Source organism: Pezoporus occidentalis, unplaced genomic scaffold (assembly GCF_034315485.1).
Source record: "Pezoporus occidentalis ecotype Australia unplaced genomic scaffold, CSIRO_AGI_Poc_V1 ctg146, whole genome shotgun sequence".
Classification (NCBI taxonomy): domain Eukaryota; kingdom Metazoa; phylum Chordata; class Aves; order Psittaciformes; family Psittacidae; genus Pezoporus; species Pezoporus occidentalis.
The window spans coordinates 597168-624609 of NW_026913274.1; the positions used below are offsets into that span (position 1 = coordinate 597168).

General features: G+C 42.0%; 1 protein-coding gene across 21 annotated transcripts in view; it reads right to left on the reverse strand.

Annotated features, from left to right (window-relative positions):
* CELF4 (CUGBP Elav-like family member 4) overlaps positions 1–27442 on the reverse strand; it is a 749745-nt gene that overhangs the window by 567138 nt on the left and 155165 nt on the right. The gene's annotated exons all lie outside the window — the stretch shown is intronic.

Below are 27442 nucleotides of genomic sequence, written 5' to 3' on the forward strand. Positions count from 1 at the left end.
AGACTGTTACACACAGGGAACACTTGGCCCTTTGGATCTAATCACTGCAGTTTTCTCTTACCCTGACTCACTTTTGTTTAAAACACACCTTTGGAGGTCCTGTAGGGACCCCGCTTGCTGGATCCCTGGTGGAAAGTTGTCCTGCTTTTAATGAAGTGTGAGAGTAGCTTCTTCCCCTGCATGCTCCTCTGTTATTTGAAGCTCAGTCCCTGAGATCTTTTTAGATCAGACCCAAAGGAAAGTATGTCACCAGGAGGAAAATTTTTGCACACTTCAAAACACCCTATAACATTATTTTTAATCTCTGCAGAAGGGTTAAATGGCTTCGCTCTTGAATTCAAGGTTCCAATGCCTGTTTATAAAGGCCATCATAAATCTGCTACAATTATCAGTTTCTCATCCCAGAGCAGCTTTGTCAGTCTCTTCATGGCTCCTTCGCAATGAATACTGGATTCAAGTTCACTCTTTGCCATAGTAGCACTCAGAATATCCAAAAAATGAGGATGAAACAGTGACAACAGTAGTGCTAATCTCGAATAATGATTCTTCAGGCTCAGCACCTACTTCAGACAGAAATCAGGATGTGTTTGTGGATGAGGGACAAGTAAGAGCACAAGTCAAGCCCTCCCAGCCAGAGCCTCTTATCCTCTGGATATAAGCAATTACAGAAATTTCTCAGAAATAGGTTATGAGGGTGATGGTATCTGAGATCACCATAGATTCCTTCACTGGAAATTTGCCTAGTACAAATTTGCTTAGTATTCTATTTATCTATTTATCTATTGATTTATTTTTACGTCCCACTCCAGGAATACTTTTTGATCTTCACGATGTCCTGCAACTTGTTCCACATTTCGATTATTCCTTGGTCAAGATCTCTTCTTTTCGATAGAGCAACTTCTGCCTTATATTTAAATCTTAATGTCTATACTACAAACTCAAGGCTGACTGTACATATCCCAGGTCTTTCAACAATATTGGTATTTTTCAGGGACACCACATTTTCTTAAGCTATGGCATATCCTCCATATACTGTGAAAGCTTTGGAAATAGTAATTGCTTTCTCAAAGTATGAAGCTAAACTAATGAAGCTTGGCTTGCTACAGATTTGTATCTTAAGCCTCCCATGCTCTCCCATCTCAATAATTCACCCTCTTCCATAAGTTCAGCTATGTCCCAAATACTGCGGGCTCTGTAACTAGCACAGGGTACTGTGAATGCCAGTTGCATTGGCAGGTACACGGGTGCAGACTGGACAGCTGCTACCCTGGCTGAACTCTGCCCACCATCTCATCAGCGGGGAAATGAGCTTGTATCCCTTTTCTCAGCCAATTTTTGCACAAGTGGTGGAACTGCAGTTATTGTCAAAACTTTCATTTTTTTATTTTTTTTTTTAATCTAGTTGAAACCAATCAATAAGTTCAAAAATATCGTGGGGATGTACAGACAGAAATGGGGATTGTGTGGAAGCAGGTGAAAAAAACAGATGTGGGTGGGCTGTGTGACTGAATAAGCTGTCTTTTCTTTGGAAACAAAACTAAAAGCATCGCTCAAATCCAAGCAAACTGAAGGTTTGCCTCAATCCATTCTTCCCGCAATACCACTCCACAACTAGAGCCAGTCCGAGCATTTGCTGAACGCGCTCATATGTGTTACAGGCTACTGCAGCTCTGCAAGAGACAGCAAGAGGGAGCAGAGCTCTAGCCTTTTCTGCAGGCTGGGACTAGCCCCTCACACACTGCCTCTCTGAGGAGCAAATCCTTCCTCCTCCTTATGCATCTGGTGTGTCAGATGTCCCTTCTCTACACCCACTGTTATTTCCTACTGAAGAGGGAGAGCAGAGATGAAACTCAAATGACAGCATGCAACCTTACCACAAGGGTCCATCTACAGTGGGCTGGGAAAGGACACATCTCCTTTCAATGTTCCCAGCTACGGAGGATTCTCCATCAGTGTATTTCCATTTTTAATTCTTTGTGTGGGTCGGTATTTGGGTGGGTCAGTAAGGAAAAGAAGGGGTGTGAAGAATTTAATCCTGTCTGTTTGCCAAAAAGCAACACAAAATCTGCTCTAAACAGAAACAGACATATTTAAAAATAAAATGAGAGAGAAGGAAAGTAAAGAAAACTGGGGGGGATCTTTTTCACAGCTACTACTGATGATCAAGTTGAAAGGACTGCATGAAAAAAGATCACCATCAAGAAAGAAGATTTCAAGCTAAGATACTGAGTGGTCTCAACACCCGCCATGCCCAGTAGTAGGATCTCATAACTTGTCCTTCTCTGAGGTTCTGCTATTTGAGATATTTCTTTGGGGTCTAAATATGAAAACAATAAAAACAGGTGATTATGGTGATAAAGATGGATCAGGAGAATCCTTGTCCTTAAATACTGAGCTGGACTATAGTAAGGAAAGCAGTATTATCCCCACAGTGGTTCTGTTTGTACCCCAAATCTTGCCTCATTTCCTTCCACAGGTTTAAAGCAGCAGCTTGCGTCCTTTACAGGTCTCTCCCTCCCTCCCCCGCTTGCAAAATTACAGCTGGAATCAGAAGGTCCCATTTCAGATAATCTCTGCTTCTGCCCTCCTTCCTCTTAGTCTTTCTTATCCCTTCTATCAGAAAGTGTAAAACAATGGCCCTTTAGGTCAAAATCTTTTGTTTAAATCTCTGAAAGATGAGACTCAAAATGGATTTTAAAAAGGTCAGAGATCTAAGCTTCCAATTCTCTGTGAACATGAAAAGCCTGAATTCGCTCCAAGACTCCACTGAACAGAAAGACACGATGGGAAAAAATTTACATGGAACTGCTGTTCCTGAATCTGCTTTATCATTTTCCACCTCTTCCCCACTTAGAGCCTCCATATAAAGGCCACAGCAGCTACCCTGTGCAACTCACAAAAATCAATAGAGAACAGAGAAATCTGTATTCTTCCTTTCCATGATGCACTCATTCTCTTTTTCTCTAGTGGCAATGCAAAATACTCCAGAGGTACCTGTCCTTAAAGACAGCTAAAGTCAGAGGGAAGGGGAGGGGGAAAGAAAAAAAAAAAACAAACTGAGAAGAAAAGATAGGACAAAAATAAAATTAAAAAAAAAAAGCTGGAATCATTCAACAGGGAATATATTTCATAGATTTTAAAGGGTTTGAATCACAAGTGTACCTGATTACCACAAAATACATCACTCACTTTAGAACCAGATTTACCCACACAAACTTGGTGTTCTTTCCCTGTTTATTACTGTAAGTTATTGCCCTCTGAAACGCTGACTCATGAAACTTAGCTTATGGAAAATATTCTATACGTTAAGGCAGCAAATCCTCACACCATCTCCGCTGCTGCAGTTCATGTCTCTCCTACTACAAGTGTCAGCCAGGACATAAAGCAAGGGATTTGGTACTCCTTGATTCTTATTCTTGTTTCTAACACTAATGATTTATGTGGTATGGGGCACAATACTCTAAATTAGACTTCTCCTTTATCTACCCACTTGTCTATAAAATGAGAATTGAGCTCCCAGTATCCTCAAAACCAAACATTAAGACATACTGAACTACCTCCCTCCAAAAAAAAAAAAAAAAAAAGAAAGAAGAATTTCTCTCTTAATAGTAAGACTGTACAGGTTAGGAATTTATTTCTATAAGAGACGTGAAGTGGAAACTCAGCATTTATATAATCCTGCTTGTATCAGGTGAAGTTTTATGGAAGGCCCAAATGTCATCATGCAGGTGAAAAATATTTAGTCAGAAAGGGAGAGGAGAAACAGCAAATCTGAAAGCCTATCCTCAACAGAGGAGTTGCCAGGTCTCAACAGTTAATGTTGTCAAAAGTGCTTTAGAAGCATCTCAGGAGAAAGGTGTAAAAAAGTGTACAATGGTTGTTATTTGCTTTCTGAAAGCTAAATATCACATTTTAAAGGCCAGAAATGCATGAGTCCAGAAGGGTTTAGGCACCAAGAGAATGTTTCTTCCAGCCAAGCCCAGACAGACTAGAACTGGGAAGACTTACTATTTACATCTACTTTACAATTAGGCAACAGTACAAACAAAACAAAATACTACAGCTTGCCTTAACTCAGTGCTAAAACTGCTGGTCCCAATCCTGGTTGGTCTTCCTGCACATACTTAACTTAGGTTTCATTGAGTTCAAAGGGATTACTCACGCATGTAATGTTATTCATACGAGTGAGTGCTCACTGGATCTGGGGAGGGGGGGAACCACCCTTTTCAAAGATTCAAAATATTCAGCAGCCTTTATGACTGATTAGTGCTCTGATTTACTTTTCATTTAATATCATCCTGCCTTTCTTCTTCAGATTTTATAAACATGCACACAGAGGTCAGAATCTGATGATGTAGATTTCAGCAGGACCAAACCCAATAAACTACATGTGAGAGTATCGGCTCAATTTTAATTCTAGGCCAACAAAACCCAGGAAGCCCTGGAAATCTGAGAGAGACCTTCTGAGTGACTTTTAGTCACATGGGGTCTGGATTAGGTCTGACTGGGAAATAGATTTTCCCATATACTTGAAGAGAAAGAAAGATTGAAAAATAACATTTTAATTGGATTCAATATATGGGAAACATCAATTTTTCATTGAAAATCAAAATAATTTTTTTGGCTAAAGGCTGACTTCTTCTCCATATTCCCCTTTTAACTTGTCAATGTTAAATCACTATTGTCAGGGAAAATTTTCACAAATATGTTGCTAGGTCAAATACCTACTTACTCCCAAACACAGCTCTCAGAAAAGGTTTTTGTTAATCCTTATCTGGACACAACTTACGAATAACTCTCTACTTTCTTTTTGAGGACCTCTTTCCAACTGATGCCTTTTCTGGTAGGAAGCTGGAAAAATCAGACTTACCTCAACTTGCATGGGTGATCACGGTTTTCTCAAGCATGCCTTGTTGATTTGTCACAGCTGCTCTGTGGTCTTACACAGGTTAGGAATAGTAGAACACAGACTTTTTTTTTGGGGGGGGGTAAGAGGTACTGTTTCTAATGTATATTTTCAAATGAGCTTTCTTTCAGAAATATGGGAAAATGTCACTGGTGGTAAACCTATTCGGTGCCACAGTCAAAGAAGTCCTCTACCAGCACTCAGAATGTGATGGTGGTATGGGCCATCTTATAGTCGACAAGGGGTAGGTCTTCCCAGTGAAGAGGCAGTTGGGGTTACTGCCTCTTCAGAGTGTGCAATCCAGACAGGTACTCACACACACTTTATAGGAGCTTAGCTGAACCAATCATGTTCTCCACAAGAAACACAGTTTGTGCACTGAGAGCTTTCCCCTAGGAGAACTTTGCACTCTCCACTAACAGTACAGTGAAAGGAAGGACCTCTAATGCTAAGTTATGCAAACACCCCTGCCTGATGCTCCTCAAAATGCGATTTGCCCGGGTTCATGCAATAAGTCAGTGGAAGCCTACATCTTCCAAGTCCCACACTAGTGCCTTCTCCACAGCTTTATGCTCTTCCCTCTGTTTTAGCTGATGCCCTCTAAACTGACAAGCCCGACTTCCAGAGCCCTCCTGGCCCCTTCTGTCATCCCAGCTGAAAGAAACTCCATTCAGGCTGTCCAACTTGGGCCAGCCCAAGCAAGCAGAGCTCACAGATGGTTAAATGCATTTGACATTTCACTGCAGGGCTTGCAGCAGAAATCTTTGCCTGCTGTAGCCGGAGCCCCGGATAGTAGCGAATCAAGGCTTGTGCCTCCAATGCTGTGTGTGCACACTCTGCTGTGAGTTAATATTATTGGCTCGCCCCTCAATCATGCCTTTTCCAGCTAGCTGCTCCTGTCAAAGCACATCTCATTAGGCCTGAAGGCTCAATGAAATGGAAATTCATGTTTAAATTTAAAAACAACATATTGACCCTGGGAGCCAGTGATGTCTACATTTTTAATAACTTACGGAGAATAAAAGGAGTCTATGTGTATGGAGGAAGGGGGAGGGCTGGGTGGCAGGAGAAAGAGGAAGCGTAGATGTGGAGGGAGACAAAGTGGACAGGGTGAATAGCCAGCCAAGGACTCTGGACCTCTGCACCTCCATTTTCATTTTATTTATCCCTCTTGCTTCATGAAAAAGAGTTCAGGCTTTTCTTACAGGGGCATTATAGCCTAAGCAGAGCATGTCCATTAATCGGATACTAAAATGAGGAAGGGAGAAGAGCATTATCTAATGCAGCCTGTAGGTATACATACATGCATACCCATCTGCAGGTATGTGCACACACGTGTGAACTCTTTTCCCCGAGCATCCCAGTGAGATGTGTTTTATTTGTACAGAGAAGTAACGTGCTGCAGAGAGCGAGTAAACACAGAGCGTTTTGGAGGAGGATGTGAAGACAGCACGCTGCATGTGACTTGCCATGTGGCACCAACCCCAGCCCCCTACGCCTCGCTCCAACGTCATTCCCAGTGAGACACGCACAGCTTCTTTGCTCCTTACACCATGCCGGTTAGGTAACCCTGGGGGGGAGGCAGAGACAGCATGACTTTTCCTCTGTGATTACAGGAGTAATGCTCATTCTGCTGGGCTTCAGTGTTCTCTGCTAGCACCCAGGGAGGGGGGAAAGGGGAGGTGGAGGTGGGAGGTCCCCTTATTGTGTGATCACTGTGGACCCCATGGCAGTATTTTTTGAAAGCAAGCAATCTGACAACGTCATCTTGGCTGGCATCCAGCTTGGGAAATCACAGGCTGCACGGATAAACCAGCTCTGGCTCCTGTGTCTCCAGACAGAGACAGGTCGTTGTGTTCCTGTATGGTAGCAAGAGTCTCCTGGTGCAAAAGTACATCTCAGCAGGAGGTGGAATTCAACACTACTCATTTTTGGGAGGAGCTTGGAAAAACGTTTGCTTTTTCATGAACTTTTGAGATCTTTATATGTAATTGCTATAGATGAGAAACGTATGACTGCCTACAAGGGATAAATGAAATCAGTTTCAAGAGAGCTCAGCTTTTTCTCCTGTGCTCCCTTCACTTTCTCAGCACAGTATTTGTAGCATACTGAGCAGTCCTGTGGTGACGTTTCTGGTCTGTAGCTCAGACCTATTCATCTATCTATGTCTGAAGGATATGCTCGTCTGTGTACCAAGAACCTGAACAGAAAAGGACTGAAGACTTCCTGACATACATTGCTGTTCAAAGACGTCCACTGTAATTCAAACTAAGCTCTACACGTTGTAGGCATGTGAATTCCTCAGGTTTTGCTCATTTTAACATGAGATCTCCTATACAGCTTATACTTCTGTTGCCCTGCAAATTACCTGTCCTGGGTTCAGCAGTAGCAGTCATGTTTCTCCTTCTTGGTAGCTGGTGCAGCGCTGTGTTTTGATTTTCGGCCTGGGAACAGAGCTGATAGCGATGTTTTGGTTTGGCTAAGGACTTTGTGAGCCTCATGCTCTGCCAGGGAGGAGGGGAAGCTGGGAGGAAGCAGAGACAGGACACCTGACCCAAACTGACCAAAGAGGTATTCCATACCACAGCACGTCATGCCCAGGAGGTAACTGGGAGTTACCCGGAAGGGCTGGGAGACTGCAGGGTTGGAGGAGGTATCGGTCGGAGCTTGGTCAGGCTGGGGGGTCAAGTTATCGGTCGGTTGGTGGTGAGGTGTTGTATTCTCTTCCCTTGTTATTTCCCTTATCATTATTATCACTGGTGGTAGCAGTAGTGATTTGTGTTATACCTTAGTTACTAAACTGTTCTTATCTCAACCCATGGGAGTTGCATTCTTTTCAATTCTCCTCTCCGTCCTTCCGAGAGCAGGGGGAGGGCAAGAAAGGGGGGGGAAGTGAGCGAACGAATTACCTGACTGGGTTTAAACCACGACATTACCCTACTATCCTTTCTTCTAGACTGCCTACCATTAGCCTTCAGTTCTGCAGTGCATTTTCTGTCTTCCTTCTTTGCAGCTTTTGAATATTTTGATAATTTCCCCCCCGTTTTTCATCCTGACACTGCCTTATTTTTGTTTCATACTTTTGTCACTTTCCAAATGTATTCAAAGACTGTGTTCAGAGTTTAAGGCCAGATTTCTCTATCTCACCCCCTTGACACCGTACACAATTTCCACTCAATTACTGAACACCTTGCTCTTGGCTAAAGCATCTTTTCTAAGAAGGCATCCAAATCTTGATTTGAAAAGTTCAAACAATAAAAAGTGAAGTCATGACAAAGTTCAGTCGCATTCGCTGATTAAAAAAAAAAGCATACCTTATCATTTCTCTCTGGCTTCCTTTCCCAGGAGTTAGTTCTTAGTGTCACTTTCTCTGATAAGTTAGAGAAATTGTGTTGCTCACATTGTCTAAGTTATGAAACTCTTCAGCCCTTTTCATCTTCTGCAAGCCTGCTCCATCTGCCTCACCTTCTCCTTTATGGCTCACTGAGTAATTCTGCGCTGCTAACACCTTTGTCCTGACATCCCAGATAAAACCACAAACACTCACTTCCTGTTCCCCACCACTCAGATGCACTTCACTGAGGTGAAGTGTTTTGCATACAGAAGAACCTATGGCAGTCTTTTAGACTTGTGTTTAGGGGCTGTGAATCCTCTCAGTAGACCAGATACTTTGGAGTCCCTCTGGACAGGAGCCTGCATATCTTACCAAAAGGCAACATAAGTCCACGAAGCTTCTTCTGTATCCCACCCAACTCTAAGGCCTCATGTCTAAGCAGAAAGAGAGGGAGGGGGCAGAAAATCTGCAGGGGTCACATGTGAATATTGTTAAATAGCCTTTGGGCTTCTATTTTATTTATTTATTAAGCTAGATGAGGAGTGCAAAAAGGGATGGAGGTACTTTGTTTCTCAATTTGTGTCTATTATCTATTGAAATTTGACATAATGTCTCCACAGTTCCCCTTAATATTCCACTGTATATAGAATGTGACTAGCTCCACCATCTAATGTGACAGCTTAGGAAGATTAAAAAGAAAAGCTAAACTAGCAGTAGTTGGAGATGAGGAAAAGTAGCACATTTATGAATAATTTCAGCTGAATTCTAACAACATTGCATTCCCTGGACAGGACACATTTATTATCTTATTCACCATGACTACTGCAACATTAGTGATTTGTTACTGAATTAATTATTAATTCATATGAGTGAATAAGGCTCTGTCACTTAACTCTTCAGCTGGTCGTGCCCGCTATATGCTGATTGCAATATTTAACAGTTTTCTCTCCCCTTCAATTATCATCCTTATGTTTACCCACCCTGCACAGCTGTAGTGAAACAAAATGATACTTTCCATTTCAGAAATACATTTGACAAAAGCCACTTCTTTTCCTTTTAATTGTGATTCTCTAACCCACAATGCTCCTCTTCTGACACACCAACTTTGCACCTAAGTGGCCAAGGAGGCAGTCTCAGAAACTGGTTGGGTAAGACTTGAAACCTGTGAAAGAAACTCTTCAAAAATATCAGTGAAATGAAGACACCTTCCTTCAAAAGTTTCTTAGGGTATACCACTGAATTTGCAGGAGCAAGACTTAAATGGCTTGATATGTTGGGTCACTAGGATACAAAGCATGCTACAACAAAACATGTAGATGGCAGATTTTATTCTGCATTGGTGAGATACATGAACAGACAAACTCATGGACTCAACCAAGGCCATGAACAAAAGCAGAAGCAAAGAAACAATACCCACATCATCTGATCTTGTTCTTGCAGCTAATACACCACTGTGTCGTAGTTAGAGAAACAGGAAGCAAAATTGAAGAGCTGGATTGTATTCAAGGCTCTGTCTCTGATTTACTGCCATAGGCAGTGATGGTTACATCTGAATTTTATTACCCATCTGCCTTTAAAAAAAAAGCTAGAAAGAAAAGGGAACATGCTAAAATCTTCACCATATCTATTACAAGCAATTGAAATTACAGTCATTACTTACTCCTTGTCATGTGCAAAGCACAGCCTACTTATCAATGGTCATTAGGTAAAAGGTAAAAATCATTTTAAGAGTAACTACTGTCAATGAAATACATTGTGATTAAGCTCTAGGCTGTGCTTAAACCTTATGTGTATGATGACAGAAGAATGCAAGGTCCAGGACAGAACTAGTTATTATCTCCTATAGTCCACTGGAGCAAGCTATAAGCAACTTATCTCTGCCTGATGTAGGTGGGGTGCACCTCTAGCTGCATTCTTGGTCTTACAGGTCAGACTGTGTCAGCTCAGGGTGGCAAGTAGCCAATCCTTAGCACTGACCAAAGCAATGGCTGTCATACACCGAGTGATGTAAATATAGCCACCTGTCCATTACCGTGACCAACAATGTCCAGCTCTAAGGAAAGGAAGAGGTTGCAGTGCCCCAGCAGTGTTCTTTCATATCCCAGAAGGCTTAAGTCTGTCCATGCTCATCATTCAACAGCAGAATCTTCAGACAGTGCTATAAATGATACGCACAGTCACCAAGCACCCTGAGCCCCATACCAACATGTATGCTGAAACTTGCAGGTTTTGTTTGATGGAAAAGTGGCTCTCACCTCTCAAACCTTTGGGAAGGGTGAAAGATTTTACTTTTTCTCTTTACTCAGCCCTTCTCAGTCTCTCCAAGAAAAGTTTCAGCAGGAGTAAGTTTGAAGACAAGAAAGAATTTTGGTGGAAAACCTATGCCAAGATCTCTCAAAGGGATTTGGGTGTGTTTATTAGAACTTGATTTTCTAGAAAAAAAGGTAGTTTACGTATCACACCTTTTAAAAACATCAACATAAGGCCATCCTCCAACAGTGATGGCTGAAAATGGAGGGCCTTCCAATATTTATCACAGAGGGATTCAGTCTCTGCTTAGTAACATCTTAGCATCTTCTGGATTAACAGAATTACGCAGTAACATAGGTCAGTATAAAGCCTGAGATATAGCACTGAAACAAACAGAGATTTTCCAGTACCTAAATGGGCCTTCAAGAAACCTGGGGAGGGACATTCTACTGGGCATGTAGTGACATAACAAGGGGTAATGGCTTCAAGATGAAAGTGGGTAGATTTAGGTTAGATGTTAGAAAAATATTTTTCACTATAAGGGTGGTGAGACACTGGCACAGGTTGCCCAGAGGAGCTGTGGATATCCCAGTCCTTGGAAGTGTTCAAGGCTAGGTTGAATGCGGCAGCTTGGCCTAGTGGAAAGTGTCCCTGCCCATGGTAGGGGGTTGGAATTGGATGATCTTTAAAGTCCTTTCCAGCCCAAACCATTCCATTACTCTATTAATTGACTTTACTGCTATCACAAATGAAGCTTTTAGGTCACATGACTCACATGCTTACTACCATAGTGTTTCTGTCACAGCATGCTGTACATCAAGGATCAGTGTGAAATAGTGCTTAAAGATTTCCTCAAATTATGCTTTGTAGTTCTTCAATGAGAGACCAGAAAAACAAGATGGCATTTTTAGGGAGGTGATTCTACATCATGTTTACTCATACTGGTACCTGGTGGTGTCAGGTGCTACCATCTGATAAAAAGGTGAACCACAAGAAATAAAGTAAATAGTCTAAATGATGACAGGTCAATTAAAGGATAGAAATTGTGTCTGATTTCATAATCAGAAGCATTATAAGTAACACAGACAGGATTTGTTGACATGTGTAAGAGTAAATATTTGATTTTTATCTTGACGTTGTCCTTTCAAGGAAAGTCAGAGAAAGGAACAGATATTACAGAGAGGATACTAATGCATCGGAAAGCAAATGGTTTATGGTTAGTGGTTAGGTAGCCTAGGGAGAATGTCAGCAAGTCACTGTAGTTGTCAGAGAAAGGGACAGTCATGACCCATTCAGTCTACTAAAAGAGATTAAAAGGGCCTTGATTAACCACTCCACATGGCATTAATCTTATGCAGTCACAACCAATGACTTCTGCCCCACACATCCGGAAGTCATACAAGGTGATACACAGGTTAAGATTCATATAGAATCATAGAATGAATCATAGAATCATAGAATGGTTAGGGTTGGAAAAGACCTTTAGATCATCTAGTTCCGACCCCCCTGCCATGGGCTGGGACACCTCACACTAAACCATCTCACCCAAGGCTTCATCCAACCTGGTCTTGAACACTGCCAGGGATGGAGCATTCACAACCTCCCTTGGCAACCTATTCCAGTGCCTCACCACCGTTACAAGAAAGAATTTCCTCCTTATATCCAATCTAAACTTCCCCTGTTTAAGTTTTAACCTGTTACGCCTTGCACAAATTCTCATTGCACTGCTTCAAAGAGCAAATTTGTTACAGTCACATGAGGAAGACAATGGTAAAAGAAATAATACTCAACCCTCCACAGTCCTATTTTGTATTTTGTCCAGAACTGGTCAGAATCTGTCTGCTTATTGTATTTTTTTTTTTTGGTCAAAGTTTTGCCTCTCTCCGTTGTCTTACACCTGCCTCAATATTCTCCAATATTCCAGTTCTTTCTCATTCTGATGACGAAAAGGAGTTATAAGTGTTAAAAGTCATTTGCAAGAGTTTCATTCCATGCTTCAGAAACTGAAATTCACCTCTGTTTTCTATGATTCTCATTATAATTAAAGTGACTGTGAAAGACAAGCAAGGTCTCTGCATCAGCTGAGCTGGCTTGACATGAACCTCAGGAAAACAAAGCTACTCATGGAAAACGTTTGTTTATAAAAGCCTGAAAGGACAAAAAAATGAAAAAAACGAAAAAAAATCCTCCATCATTTAAGACTGCCCATAAATCTCAGTAAGACTGCAAAGTTGCAGCTTGCTTGGTATATTTTATAGACAGAGATCTTGCTGACTTGGCTGACACTAGCTAGGAGGTGGGGGAGGCAGGAAAGTTGAGATTTGGGGTGGGTATACATTCCCATCCATCAGGCGATTGGATTTGCAACTAAAGCTGTGAAAGCCACATCAGATTAACATTGCCAGGGCAGGAAAATGTGAAAATCATCCGTCTCTAATGCAAGTGACAGTGAGGACAGGAAATACACATGTGGGGCCACAGCAGTTCTGGCCATTCTGTACCTTCAGGCCAAGGTGCAGGAAAACACCCCTGTGCAGATCCACACCATTTCTACTACTAGAGCATTTCTTCATCTCTTTGCAGTTGGTGGGAAGCAGGGAGGGAAGGGTGGAGGACAGGACCCAACACCCAACCCTGCAATCTCCCTTCAGCCTCACATCTCTTTTCTTCGGAGCAAGATGCCCCAGTTGTGCTGAGCCCTGTGAAAAAACACCCATGGAGATTTTTGTCCTCCACAATCTCTCATCAAAGGAAACAGCTGAGACTGAAGAATTTAATTCACTTTGGAACTTTGTGTCTTAATCCATAGAGCAATGCTTTCAATCAGTTGTGGGGGGGACAGGGGAAGGCGGCTCTACACCGGCTCCCTGGGGCACAGGCAGGTGGGTGGAGGGCAGAGAGGGAGGCGAGGAGCTGAGCTGTGATCAGTCACGGAGCTCCCACCCAGCCTGAGAGGAGCCAACCAGGCATTACTGCATGCCAGCCTTCAGGAATGCAAAGCAGCTTTTGCCTGTAGGTTGTTTCAGGACAATAATGATAATTAAAAGGAACCCTAAAACACACGCACCAGATGATGACACGGGAAGTGGAGTCTGTGGGTGAAAAGGGAACAGGTCCAACTCCTCTCTAGGGGGCAGATGGAGGATGCGGAGGAAAGAAATTACCTTTTATAAAAAACACACACAACGAAAATCTATGGAAAGGATGAGGCAAGTAAAAACCCCCCCCCCCAAAAAAAAAAAAAAAAAAAAAAAAGAGGGACAGAAGACTTCTGGACTGAAAGAGCAAAGGAGACAAAACTGTCTGAATAACAGACCAGGCTGGATGACTTAGGCAGAACTTCAGGGTATCTAGGAGCTACCTGCATTTACTCCTCAGTCCCTTCACACTTAAGTAGCCTTGCCAGGGCAAGGATCAGGTTGGATCTTGGCACTGAAACAGACAGAAGTCCACTGGGGTGTGGGAATGTGAAATCCAATCTTACGGAAAAGAGAGCAGCAGAATAGTATGTGCTTTATCCCCCTCCTCACCCACACCCTGACTTTATGTCTCCTGCTACCTAATTATCAATGCTTTCCCTCTCTCCTTACAGCTTGGTTCTGCAGAAAAAGGACCAGAGACCAAGATCTGTATGGTACTTGGAATCAGAATCTGGCTGAGGAAACAAAGAAAGACTTTGTTCACATGTGCATATACACACACAAACCAGTCTGCAGACATACAAAACTATTCCCCTCCACCCCTGGCTTAATAAAAAGTTTGCTTCTACTTTAAGGACACAGTTCAGGAAGGGCAGCTGTTGAATCACATTTCTCCACAGAGCACGCAGCTCTGAAACTAAATGTTATCATGAAAATCCCTGTGGGCCGAAGCTGGGAAGGAAAAACAGACTCCTGACCTGCAGTTGTTAAAAATGGCTTTTTGCAGATGAATAGTAATGTGAAGCGCTATCTTACAGAGGGTAAAAAAATAACACTGGGAGCTCAAACTGTGCGTACTTTTAGCACCTTAAAAAATCAAACAAAAAACCCAGCACAGCCTGCAATCACTGACAGAAAGTGGTATTGGCACAGGTCTGTGGTGTGCTGCTCCTCAGACAACCTGACAGCAATACCACAGTTAGAAGTTGTATATTGTTATTCAGACCCTGATGGATCTCTACTGCAACATGCACATGTGGCATGGTGGTGAAGCCTACAGCAATGTGGTGAAAGAGAGGAGCTTGAGCAAGGCAGAGAAGGAGCTAGACCTAGTTCCTCACAAACTTCGAGTGCTCTGACTCAGCCAGCAGAGAAACAAGAGCCTTAAAGGTCTAGATGGGTCACTGCAAATGTTTTGAAGCAGCCAAGCTTAGAAGTCAAAAAAGTGACATCAAGATTCAGCAGCAGCTCAGGAGTATGGTCAAAGATCATAGGTCCAGATGCTGACACAACACCCTGTAGCAGTGCTTTGTCTGCCTCCTCCCCCTAGACATAAAACACCAGCATCTCTCCTCCTTCTCATTGGTCTTCTCAACCAGCAGCTAGGACTTGTGTAATGCCTACAGCAGATCATGTTCTCTCAAAGAAAACTTTGTAAATTATGAAATGTAAGTGTCACTTTCTGTAAAAACAAGAAAGCCAGCTCAGTGTTACTGTAATCATTTGAAATGAGTAAAATTCAAGCAGTAGCAACTGTGTCTACAGTTGTGAGCTGGAAACAGAATCACTGCTTACACCAGGCATGCATGCCTCTGACAATCATACCAACCCTTCCTTGACAGCCTGGGGAAGAGAAGTGACCATCATCCATGGTTTTCAAAGAGAAATCAAGACCCCTGCGGCCCAGAGAGCTATCAAGAGTCTGATCTGAATTTACTGCTGCAGAAGGAGGGGAAAGTAAATGGCGCTTTATGAACTCCATCATTTACTGACTCAGCAACATTGCTTTTGGGGAGGCTGGTGATGCTTTTAAAACCTATTTTTCTTCACACTGTAACGGGAGTTGCATTTGTTTGGCTTTGCTGGCCTGATGTAGCCAGCATCACCAATTAATGCTCCATCTCCCTTGTCCAGATACTGAAAATGGTCCCTTTCGCAGCTGTTTTACTTGAAGCCTTCTGACAACCCCTACAAAGACACTGCGTGGAAACCCCCTGCTTCTGCTGCTCCAGGAGCAGGCTGCTGTAGATTGAATAATAGTAACTGGGAACACACATTGCTACTGGGAGCTTCCAAAGAGCACACAGTGTCCCTCTGCAGCCTGGGTGAGTACAGCCACAGAGAGCTGCAGCAAGCATCCACGTCAGCTCTTCCTACCTCAAACGCTGGTGTAGCACAGTGACTCTGGGTTTCGGATCCTTGTATGACCTCAGACAAACTGATTCACATGGGAATCACCTTCCCTAACTGCAGCCAGACAGAAGTTAGGCTGTGGTGAGTTGACCCCAGCTGGACACCAAGCACCCACCAAAGATGTTCTGTGACTCCCTACCTTGGCTGGACATGGAAGAGAAAATAGAACAAAAGTTTGTGGTCTGAGACAAGGGCAGGAAGAAATCACTCATCAATTGCCATCACGGTGAAAATGGACTTGACTTTGGGAAATTTAGCTCATTACCAGTAAAGTCATAGTAGGATAATGAAAAATTAAACTAAATCTTAAAACACCTCCCCCCCCCCACCCTTCCCTTTTTCTCAAGATCACCTTTACTCCTGATATCTCTCCTTACTCCCGCCCAGTGATGCAGGGGGACAAGGAATGGGGGCTGTGATCAGTTCATCACATGCTGTCTTTGCTGCTCCTTCCTCCTCAGGAGAGAACTCACATTCTTTCTCCTGCTCCAGCATGGGGTCACTCCCAAGGGAGACAGTCCTCCATGGACTTCTCCAGTGTGTTTCCTTCCCAAGTGGGTCCCTTCTATGGGGTGCACTCCTTCAGGAGCAGACTGGGGCGGACCTCCGTGGGCTGCAGGTGGGTCTGTGCTCCACCATGGACCTCCGTGGACTGCAGGGGCATGGCCTGCCTCAACATTTGCTGCACCACAGGCTTCAGGCAAAATCTCTGCTCTGGCATCTGGAGCATCTCCTCCTTCTTCAGTGACCTTCGTGTCTGCAGAGTTGTTTCACTCCTTTCTCCAGCTGCAGTGATCATCACACAAGGTTCTTTTTCCCCTTCTTAACTATGTTATCCCAGAGGCACCATCACCTCTGCTGATGGGCTTAGCCTTGGCCAGTGGTGGGTCTGTCTTGGAGCCAGCTGGCATTGGCTCTATCAGGCAGAGGGGAAGCTTCTGTCAACTTCTCACAGAAACCACCACTGTAGGCCCCCTACTACCAAACCCTTGCCACCTACACCCAGTACATAGCCTGCGCTGTAAGGTAGTAATCTATCTGTTTTCAAAAGTTATAGAGACAGCAACCTCAAGAGATGTTTTGCCACGCTTTTGAACGGGATGAAGACTACACTCTAAATGCTTATTCCAAGACAACAGAGCAGTCTAGATGACTAGCTTAGACTAGATAACATTCCAACTTTTAGGGGGTTAGAGTTAGAGTCAAATCCTGCACCCCTAATCTCTATGCCTCACTTCCCTACTCAGAGAGCCCTTATTTCTACACTCTTGCTTCAGTTCAGTTAATGTAGTAAAACACAACCCTGAAACTGAGATTTTTTAAAGTTTAGGAAATAAAGGTGGATAGGTGCCTATGGCAGACACAAGAAATCATTGCTAGAGCTATAGTAAAAAATTCTGATTAAAACACCCCAAAACACCTTGTGAAGCTGCCTATGGACAAATAGGAGCAACGTGAAGGATGGTTTAATAGAGAGCCTCCAGCTACCACACCTAGTTCTCTCATCCAACTCCTCAATGTCTACGTGAGGCCAAAGGACAACGGGACAAAGATCTTGGGCTTGTATTCATTGCTGTCAAAACTTCATTCAAACAAGAGTCACTGATTATCCACACCCAAAACTTTAAGGCCCAAAACCCGGCCTTGTTTCCAATGGGGCAGGGCACTAACTACTCTGAGCAATGCTTGGACTCTCCATGGCCTAAATACGTGTCCAAAAAAGTTGGTCTTTGCATTATGGCCTCAAGGTGCTAATATCTCCACAAGTTTTGAAAGAACAAATCCTTATTTCTAGTGCCTAGGTATTTATTCATTGGGTTTCTTGATGTTTATCAAAGATAAAGGAGCAACCAAAGCTCCAGGAGTTCGACAATGTAAAAAGCTGCTTTTCCACATGTCTGGAACAATGAAGTCAAACTGGGGCTTGGTTTTTATGCAGGAAGCTAAAGGATGGTCTTTTCCTTACACCAAGATGAAATATGTAGGAACTAAGCATCTTTTAAACCAGTAAAGAAAGTGCTGTCAAATTAATTTCAAATCCAGCAACAAATTCAAAAGCTATTGCATAGGAAGGGGTGGTGGGAAGAAATGGAGAGGAAGGCAAAAAAAGAGCTAAGAAGTGCTGGAAAATGAGATGTTTATTAAGGAGGATTTCTGCAGAGCTGCTGAATTGCCCCAGAAAGAGGCAGGGCTGGAAGAGTTGACTAAAAGATGAAAACCTCAGTAACAAAAGGAAACCGTCTCAAAGCCCCCAGGCAAACCCTGTTCCCCCCATGTATGCTTTCACTCTGAGGAAGGTGCGGGAGCAATCTTGCTGGCTCAGTGCTGAGGGACATGTCTCCTGTTCAGCTCTTCAGGTCCACTCCCACTTAAGCTGCCACAAAATAACCTTGTGCTCCCCACTGTGCCACTGCACAAGGGCTGGCAGGGAAAGGGGCTCAGGGATAATGAATGAAGCTCTGTATTAGCCACAGAAGCACAGGACAGTCAAATGAAAGGGTAAAAGTATGGTCATGAAAGACAAGCAGTCACTCCGACTGTGTGCTGGAGGTAATTACTGCTATATAAATAAACCAGAGGGAAAAAAAAATCTTTTAAAAATCTAATTACCATGCAGCACTGTGGGTTTCAACCTTGGTCAAGTACAGGCAGACCTGATTTATGTTCCATCATAAAATCCTAAGCACGAGGCTGGTCTCTCTCTCTCTCTTTACAATATGAGTCAGGGAATCAGCACAGGACACTTCTCAGAGAGGAGCTGCCTGATAGATGGATGTGCCCATATCTGAGTGGGTCAGCATCTCCAGCAAACCCAGGACTACATGAGTACACCATCTGCGCATATATTTATCACAGTTTTCCCTCAGCAAGATATGGCTGAATAAAAATCTCCCAACCCCCTGTTTCATTGGACTTTCAGTATTTCTCTATACCCTTAGTAATGACACTTCCCTTTGGTGTAGAGCCGTCTTCTTTCACACAAGTTGTAAAGGCATTTCTATGACTCTTACAATTGTCTAGGAAAGGGAAACTAAGGTAGAGGCTTAATTTATCCCTGAGACTTTTGGCTCCTCCCACTCAATCAAGAGTTTTGTGATCTGCTTTTCTGAAAACCTCTATGTGAATGCTTTACCCATCATCCCAAAACAAATAATGACCCAAACTTGGATCCTTATTTTCTGTGCCTTTGCTTGTGGCGAGACAGATTTCATCCAAGAAGAGCAGGTAACTAAAACTCAGGAGCTAACTTTAAATGTATCATCATTTTGAACTTGCAGAATTGAGGCGCCTTCAACAGCAAAGTAAATCCTAAAGCACATCTGATTCTCCTCATGTGGAACCAAGTGCTACACTCCAGCTTCTTAACTGAAGAAGCACTTCTGACAGCAATCAAGTTCAGACCGGATTTGCAGCTCCGCGTTCAAAGCTGTTGATGTAAGTGGACAGGAAGCAGATTTCCAATCATGAGCAAACAGAAGGCGTTTTTTTCCCATCCCAAATTGAGAGAAATCAGAATCAATTAAGTCAATAATTTGTATGTCAGTAGACATGCACACACACACATATCTATAATGATAAATGATAGGTAAGTGAAATCTCTTGTATAAATTTCAAAATATAAAATTGTGTTAAAAAGCCTGCTACTTTACTCACTTAACAAATTTCATACCTCAACATTGTTTACAATCTGAAAGCCAAGCATTTTGCTTGAAGCCGTATCAAAACAATATGGTTCAATAATTTCTAAACATAAACATAGATCTGAAAGTGGTAGGACACCCTAGGGAAAAAAATAATTCATCGTGTCATTTAATTGTTTCCAGCAATTCTGGAAAACAAACAGTGAAACCAGAATAACCATTAAACTGTGAAGAAAGTTAGGAAAAAATTAACAAAGTTCAAAAATAAGACAATTTCCCTATCATCGTTAATGAAATTTATTACCCAGCATCTGTTATCCTAACTTTAAAAAGTCAAAGCCCACTTTTAATAATTGCCTCTTGCTTTTATATGGTATCTGGCACTCGCACAGCTTCCTTGATTAAACCTCAAAGCAGGTAAGCACTGTGATTCAGAGGAGAGAGGATCCAGAGGTAAAACAAATTGCTTATAGTTTCAGAGAAATCAGCACCAGAGCAAAGAAGCAGAGACCCAAGCTCGCATTCTGTATAATAAACCACCCTGCAGCTAAAGTCTTGGCTACTATTCCCCACCATTAGGCATTATTCCCCACTATTATTCTTTGCATCCTACCTGGATGGCAGGGAAACTTCTGTAGCTGGAGTAGTTACACACAAACAAATAGCCCCATCAGAAGAGACCCTGGGTGTTTAAAAGGACACAATAAAGCAGGTGGGTGCTTCTGCTCATGGGGCTGGTCATCCATAATACCACCAGAAAAATTAATAGATGAAAATGGACTGCAAACATCTTTAGACCTGAAGATTTGCAACCCACAGAGGAATAAAATTCTTGGAGAACCCTAGTGAAATAATGCCAGCTTTACCAAGTGCTGTGCTTTGGTAGCTGCACTAGGAGCAGGGAGGAGTGGGTAACTGAGATGCCCCACCTAGTCTCTTGTTGAAGATGTTATGGGAGAGTTTGTGGGTCAGGGAAATAACTCACCCCATCTTGCACCCACTTCTGACAATCATCTTTTTTTGCTTGTTTTTAAAGTAAGATTTTACCTCACTTTGATGAATTTCATATTGGACAAAGCAAACGGAAGCATTTGAGCTGAAATTTTACTATCAGTGAAAATATTAGCTGTAACAGATAGCATTCCTGTAGCAGCAATTCTTGAAACATGTTTATCAAAACCATGACCCGTGCCTCTAAATTTTATCCAACCCTTCCTGCAGCCGTTTCAGTGAGGGAAAATGTAAGCAGAGAGTTCAAACTTCTACAGATCCAAGTACATGATATTAAAAACTAAAAAGAAAGGGACATATTAAAATGTTTCCACAGAAAGAAAAAGAGCTCTAAAAACAACTGGAATAGCTCTTGGGAACAGCTCTTGTTTCTTGAGTAAATACTTTGCAATTTAAAGCTTTCTATTAAAAAAAAAAAAAGATACTTTCTTTTTTCTGTCTTTCTTTAAGCTACACACAAGCTTTATGCTGTAAAACAGTTATGAGTCTGAAAAGCCCGAGAATGGGATGTTTGTCTGTGTGTCTGAATATGTGCATTTTGAGACTAGGTTTAAGAAAAATTCATAGAATCATAGAATGGTTTGGGTTGGAAGGGATCTTAAAGACCATGTAGCCCCAACCGCCCTGCCTTGGACAGGAACACCTTCCACAAAGCCCCATCCAACCTGGCCTTGAACACTTCCAGGGGCAACTTCCCTAGGCAACCTGTTCCACTGTCTTATCACTTCATCTGCTAGTTTCCTCAGTACCTGAGGATGCACCTCAACAGGTCCCATGCACCTGTGTACCTTCAGATTCCTTAGGTGACCTTGAACCTGATTTTCTCTGACAGCGAGAGGCTCTCCATTCCCCCAGTCTCTGCCATTGCCTTCTGTAACTTTGGCAGTGTGGCTGGAGCACTTGCTAGTGAAGACTGAGACAAAAATGTTATTGAGAACCCTGGCCTTCTCCATACCCCAGGTCTCCCATTTTGTGGCAGATGGGACCTGCATTTTCTCTTGTTTTCATTTTATCACCCATGTACCTTCAGAACCTTTTATTGTTGCTGTTGACGTCCCTGGCAAGATTTAATTCTGTCAGAACTTTAGCTTTCCTAACCTGATCCCTGGCTGCTCAAATGATTTCTCTGTATTCCTCCCAGGCTACCTGTCCTTGCTTCAACCCTCTGTAGTCTTCTTTTTTGCATTTGAATTTGTCCAGGACTTCCTTGCTCATCCATGCAGGCCTCTAGGCTTTTCTTTCTGTCTTCCTCTTTGTCAGGATACATCAGTCCTGAACTTGGAGAAGGTGATCCTTGAATATTAATCAGCTTTTTTGGGTCCCTCTTCCCTCGAGGGTTTCATCCCATGGTACTTCACCAAGCAGATAACTCAGGAGGCCAAAGTTTACTCTCCTGAAGAAGGTAGTGAGCTGGCTGCACACTCTCCTCAATGTCCTAAAGAGCTCAAACTCCACCATTTCGTGGTCACTGAAACCAAGGCTGCCCTCAAGGTTCAGATTCTACACCAGCTCTTTCCTGTGGGTGAGGATAAGGATCAGCATAGCCCCTCTCCTTGTTTGCTCCTCTGTCACCTAGACAAAGAAGTTATCAACAGTGCATTCCAGGAACCTCCCGGGTTGCTTATGCCCTGCTGCATTGTCCCTCCAACAGTTATTGGGGTGATTGAAGTCCCCTATGAGGCCCAGGGCTTGTGAACATGAAGTTGCTCTTACCTGTCAATAGGGGCTTCATCTACCTGTGCCACACGGTGAGACTGCCCCTGCTCTAAATGTTTTCATGCATGCCTACAGTTCAAGGACTGCATGAGATGCATGCCTTGGAGCATCATAGATGAAAGAAACCAGTGGAAGGCAGAACTGCAGGAACATCAAGAGACACTTATATCATCTGCATTAAACTTAAATACCTACTTTTTCTCCCTCTGTTCTCCGCTTACACCTTCCTCCTTCTTCCCCACTGCACTGTGGTCTCCACACTCAAAGGTGTCTCTAGTTTTTGCAACATTCACAGTTCACTGAATTTTTTCCAAACAATCCTTTTTGCTTGCCAATAAGTATTTCATTACAAAAATAATATTCATGTGAACACTGTAGGAAGGGTTATTATTGCTTTAAAAAATTAAATAAATTTAAGGAAGCTGATTTTGAGGAAGACAGGCAGTGGTCAACTCAGAACAGAATAGCCCAATGGTCTCACATGACTAACAACTCTCTTATCAGGGTGATCTCTCTTTATAGACCTGCCAATGAACAGGTTTGTTGACTTATGTCTTACTCAGCTGTCTCAAACAGCCTTACCCCAACTTGTCACAGCATGAGAATTATCCAAAAACCAAAGTGCAGTGCAAAATTTGGAAAAGTTTAAAAGAACATCAGAGATTTTGATTTGTTCTTTTGATGAAATAGGATGTGACACACTTATAAATGGTCCTTTATGTTCCTGAAGTGCCTGACCAATACAGTAAAAGAGCAAAGTGATTAGCTCCTACTGTTACATAGAGTAAGTGATAAGATGTTGAAGTCTTGCAGGCAGAATATCCACGTGAACAACAGAAATTGCTTAGTAAAAGGCAATCTCTAAAGAAAAATGTACACTTCCAGGGACCTAATCTAGGGCAAACAAGGATATTTAATATCCAAGCTATTACTGATCTTCTGTTATAGCATGTAACTTATCCTGTGATGCAGTTTTCCCATCCTGGAAACAAGGTTAATATATTTTTGTTTAAAATTCACAGTAAAGTTATGTGGACACAACCCACTAGAATTTTCTAAGAACTGTGGTTGAATTTCTGAAAAAAATAAAAAATAAAGAATCACCAACAACTTTTATTCTGATTTTTAAATATTTTTATATATCTTTATTCTCTTTAAATACACTGAACTCTACAAAGACTATCATTCTTGCTTCTTTTACCAACACAATAATGTATATTTTTAAAGAAAAAATAAATTTTACATAGTACTTCCTGGCATATGCCTCTAAGTGTTGCATAAAATTAATAATATAGGTTCTGAATTGCAAACCAGAGAAATAAATTCTAAATAAAAGCATAATTAAAAATGTTGAAAGACAGAATTAGGCTATGAGAATTCTACTACAAGAGGAGGAGAACTGAGTCCAAATCTCAGATAGAAACCTGACCACTGAGCCATAAAACAAAACTCAAATTTATCAAACCATAAAATGAATCCTGGTCTAGTGGAAGGTGTCCCTGTCCATGGAAGGCGGTAGGAAGCAGTGATCTTTAAGGTCCCTTCCAACTCAAACCATTCTATGATTCTAAGAATATATTTATTTCAGACTCTATAGGTTACAACAAGGATAAATGTGCACTACTAAGTCTGCCATTTTTCCCTAACAAAAGATAGGAAGAATAATTAGGAAGTGGTTCACTTGCACAGTAGCAGAGGAAGGCACCAAGCTACATAGCTAACTTCATGAGAGGACTATACTTAAATGGTTACTTGAATGCAGCAGAATCAGGTAATTTAACAGCAGTGTCTCAGTGGGTAAAACCTTCATCAGTCCATAACGCAGTTTAAAAGCACCTTGCTCTGAAAGCCAGTGGTACTTAGCTATATGATACAGGCTTTAAATGTGCCCCTAAGTTTCTGTCCCTTCCTTCTGGCAAGGGACCTCCAACCCCCATGATGGCATCCCAGCATTGCATAGGCAGCACACCCTGCTCTTCATGAGAGATTTACAGCTGTGTGAGACTAAAGTAGGCTGGCTGAGAGCAGCCACACAACAGAATATTTATCGTGCATCACTTAGGAGATGCAGAATATTGCTTGGACACTTTAATAGATGCATCAGTGTTAACTGATTTGCTCTGAGGCACCATATGCTAATCAAATGGTGTGCGATGCATAATGTCACATTAATGTCGTAATAAAGGAAATCTCTATGTGTTCCATAATGTCTTTATGATTACCTTTAATTTTAGATAGCTAGTGAAGGAATGTGTGTTCAATACCTGGATCTGCTGTCTAATTACCTAGGATATAACAAGAACCAAATGTACGATAAAAGGCCAGGGTTTTTATTGGAGATCACTGGTGACAACATAAACCATAAATAAGTCTTACAATTTGCAGAAGCCTGTAACACCATGGTCTGATTGGTGTGTGAGACTGTTTTAGGCATATTTCGATTTCTTTTCATCTTTAGTTACCAACCTGGAAAAAGAAAATATGTAAACACAGAGGGATATAGCTTCAAAGCCGCTCCCAGGAGGATTAAATACATGGGTCCAACAGATGTTTTACATTTACTTCTACAAATAAACATACAGTTCTGTCATTAAATTCAAGCCACCCCTCATGCTTATGACGGTCTTTTAGGTAAAGTCACCTTAAGCCTGCTCATCTTTTTCATAAATGCTTGTATTAGTTCCTTGCTTAGCACACACACGCACAAATACACCTGCTACTTTGAATTAGCTTCTGAGAGTTTTAAGCAATAAACAGACTAATCTCTTATTAACAGCATTTGGGTTTCAGGTTTTTCTGTTTATGTAATTTGCCTGATCCTCAATGTATTCTGTTTGGGAGAATGGTAACTGTTCCCCTTTTGTAACAGGAGAAACTGAGGCACACAGTTACAATAACCTGATTTGTGTTACAGTGGTTTGAAGATGGGATTAGGTGTCAAGGTCTCACAACTTCTAAATCAGCGTCTGAGCAAATAACAGAGTGCCTCACATCAAATAGCATGCAGTAGAAGAAAATTTTGGTTGTGCCAGGTAGGAGAGGGATAAGGAGTCTTCCACAATAGAGGAATTGATTAAAGTCATAACCCTGTTATCAAGATTTTCACCCAAAATCTGGTGCATTTTGAAATGCACAAATCACTTTTTTACCCTTCTTTTGTAGCACAATCTTTTAAATCAGAGGAAAGGTTTTGCAGCTGAGGTGATGAGATTGAGAACAGAACACCGCTGAAAATTTATGGAGGAGTGTTTCCAACCAGACCTGCTCGATGGTGACATTAAGTCACACAGACAGGCTCCAAGGTGGCTCCCCCCAGGATATATTCAACAGGTGTACATGAACAGATTATTTTAGGCTGATGTTAATTAAGTTAAAATCAGTATCTGGCCAGCATGACTGAAATGGAGAGGGAGGATAGGAAAGAGTGAATTCCAGATCTCTGAGTTAATCTGCTTCACTAGTATATATCAGAGAAAAGAATCTGCAGGCCAGTGGAGTCACACCAGAGTACAAGTAGTATAAAACCAGATGAAAACCAGGCCCAGGAATTAGAGAAGCAATGTTGCCTGGGCCCTAAGAGACAGCCAGAAACCCTTTGATAGAGCAAAATCCTGATATGCTGCAAGAAACAACCTGGAAGTGTGTTCCCTACCAGCATCATTAATGCATTTCCCAAAGCAGAAATCAGTAGGCTCTTTCTAGAGGAGCAAAGCTGTAGAAAGAGGCTCCCTGTTTAATGACACCAGTGAATGTTTTGCCTGATGTGGATAGAGAGAAATTGGCTCCTGCTGACTTGTGTATCAACACAGATTTGAACTGACCTGAAATTCATGACCAAGATGAGTGTGAGGAAGAGCAAGAAGGCGTAAGGAGGAACCATGTAAGTCCTGGGCCAACTAGAGAGTGGTTTTAGAATTTATGATCCCTTCTAGCCCTTTGGCTTTCTGGAACATGAGACTCACTTTTATTATAATTTCTTCTTCTGTCTTCTGGACTGATGGAAAAATGTGGAGGAGAATTAAAATCAAACACCCATGGAAACGGTCTCAGCCTCAGAAGAGGAAGGGATTTGAACTCTAAACTTAGGCTAAAAGTCACGTTTTCAGCTGTTACAGGATTTTAAATCTGGACTTGTTTCCAGCCCTGCTCAAAAAGCATAATGCTGTTACTAGGTACAGAAGATTTCCTTCTCCTCCTTTTCTTCTTCAAAGTTTAGTGTCAAATCCGTGCTTCTGTTTCCAAACCTAGTGAACAAATCTGTGAGGAAGCCCAGAAGATCAGGTAAACTGAAATGCAAGATTAACTTCCAATCATTCATCATCTTCACAACCTTTACAGACTGAGACAACACAACAACCTTAAGCAACATCCTTGTACCTAATATCTTTGCTGGACAGTTCCACATGATGATAGCCTTCTGCAGCTCTTTTTCTGTGTATTGAAACTTACTATTCCCAGTAGCATCTGTAAACCATCCATACACAGTAGTTAGCTGACTCCATAGAAGTACATCTAACTTCTATGCTACAGAGACCAACAGTCTTTCTCTGTCATCCTTACTTTTTTCTAGTCCTTAACTCTACCCTTATGTTTAATGATTCTGCTTTCCCCCATCTGACTAATGTAACTTGTACAATTTGCATGGGATGCTCTGATTCTTGACCTCTGTGCACTTCCTCTGTGCTGGATACAAAGATATTGGGTTTATCATCTAAGTCAGGTGGATGTTCAAGAAGGAATGTGTCACTGGTACACCTGAACTCCTCAACGTTAACACTGGCTGGTGAGTGATTTTGAGATAATCTGGAGATAATCAACAATAGAAATGAAAGATCCTGGAAGAAACCAGAGACACAGACAAGAAAGAGGGATTATAAAAATATTCAGTGTTATGACTAGTAACTAGTAGTTAGTTTATTTTTTTTTTTTCCTGATACAACGCTGAAAAAACAGTGGTTAATCTAGATACAGCAGTTTCTGTTTATCCTACAAATATTGCTGCACCAGAGTGAAAAATTAAAATAGTACTTCAACCCAACTCCAGATGAAACTTAAGGTGAACCTGGATATTTCTGGGTTTGCCTAACCTGTATTTCTAATGTTGATTGTTCTAGATCAGCAAGCCCTGGTTTCTACAGGGAATATTTGAACTGAAGTCCTAATCCACATGAACAACAGCAAGAACACGTAAGAGAGGGAAATGTAGATTTAAAGCCTTTTATTTTATTTTTCATTGCCTGCTAGTTCCATA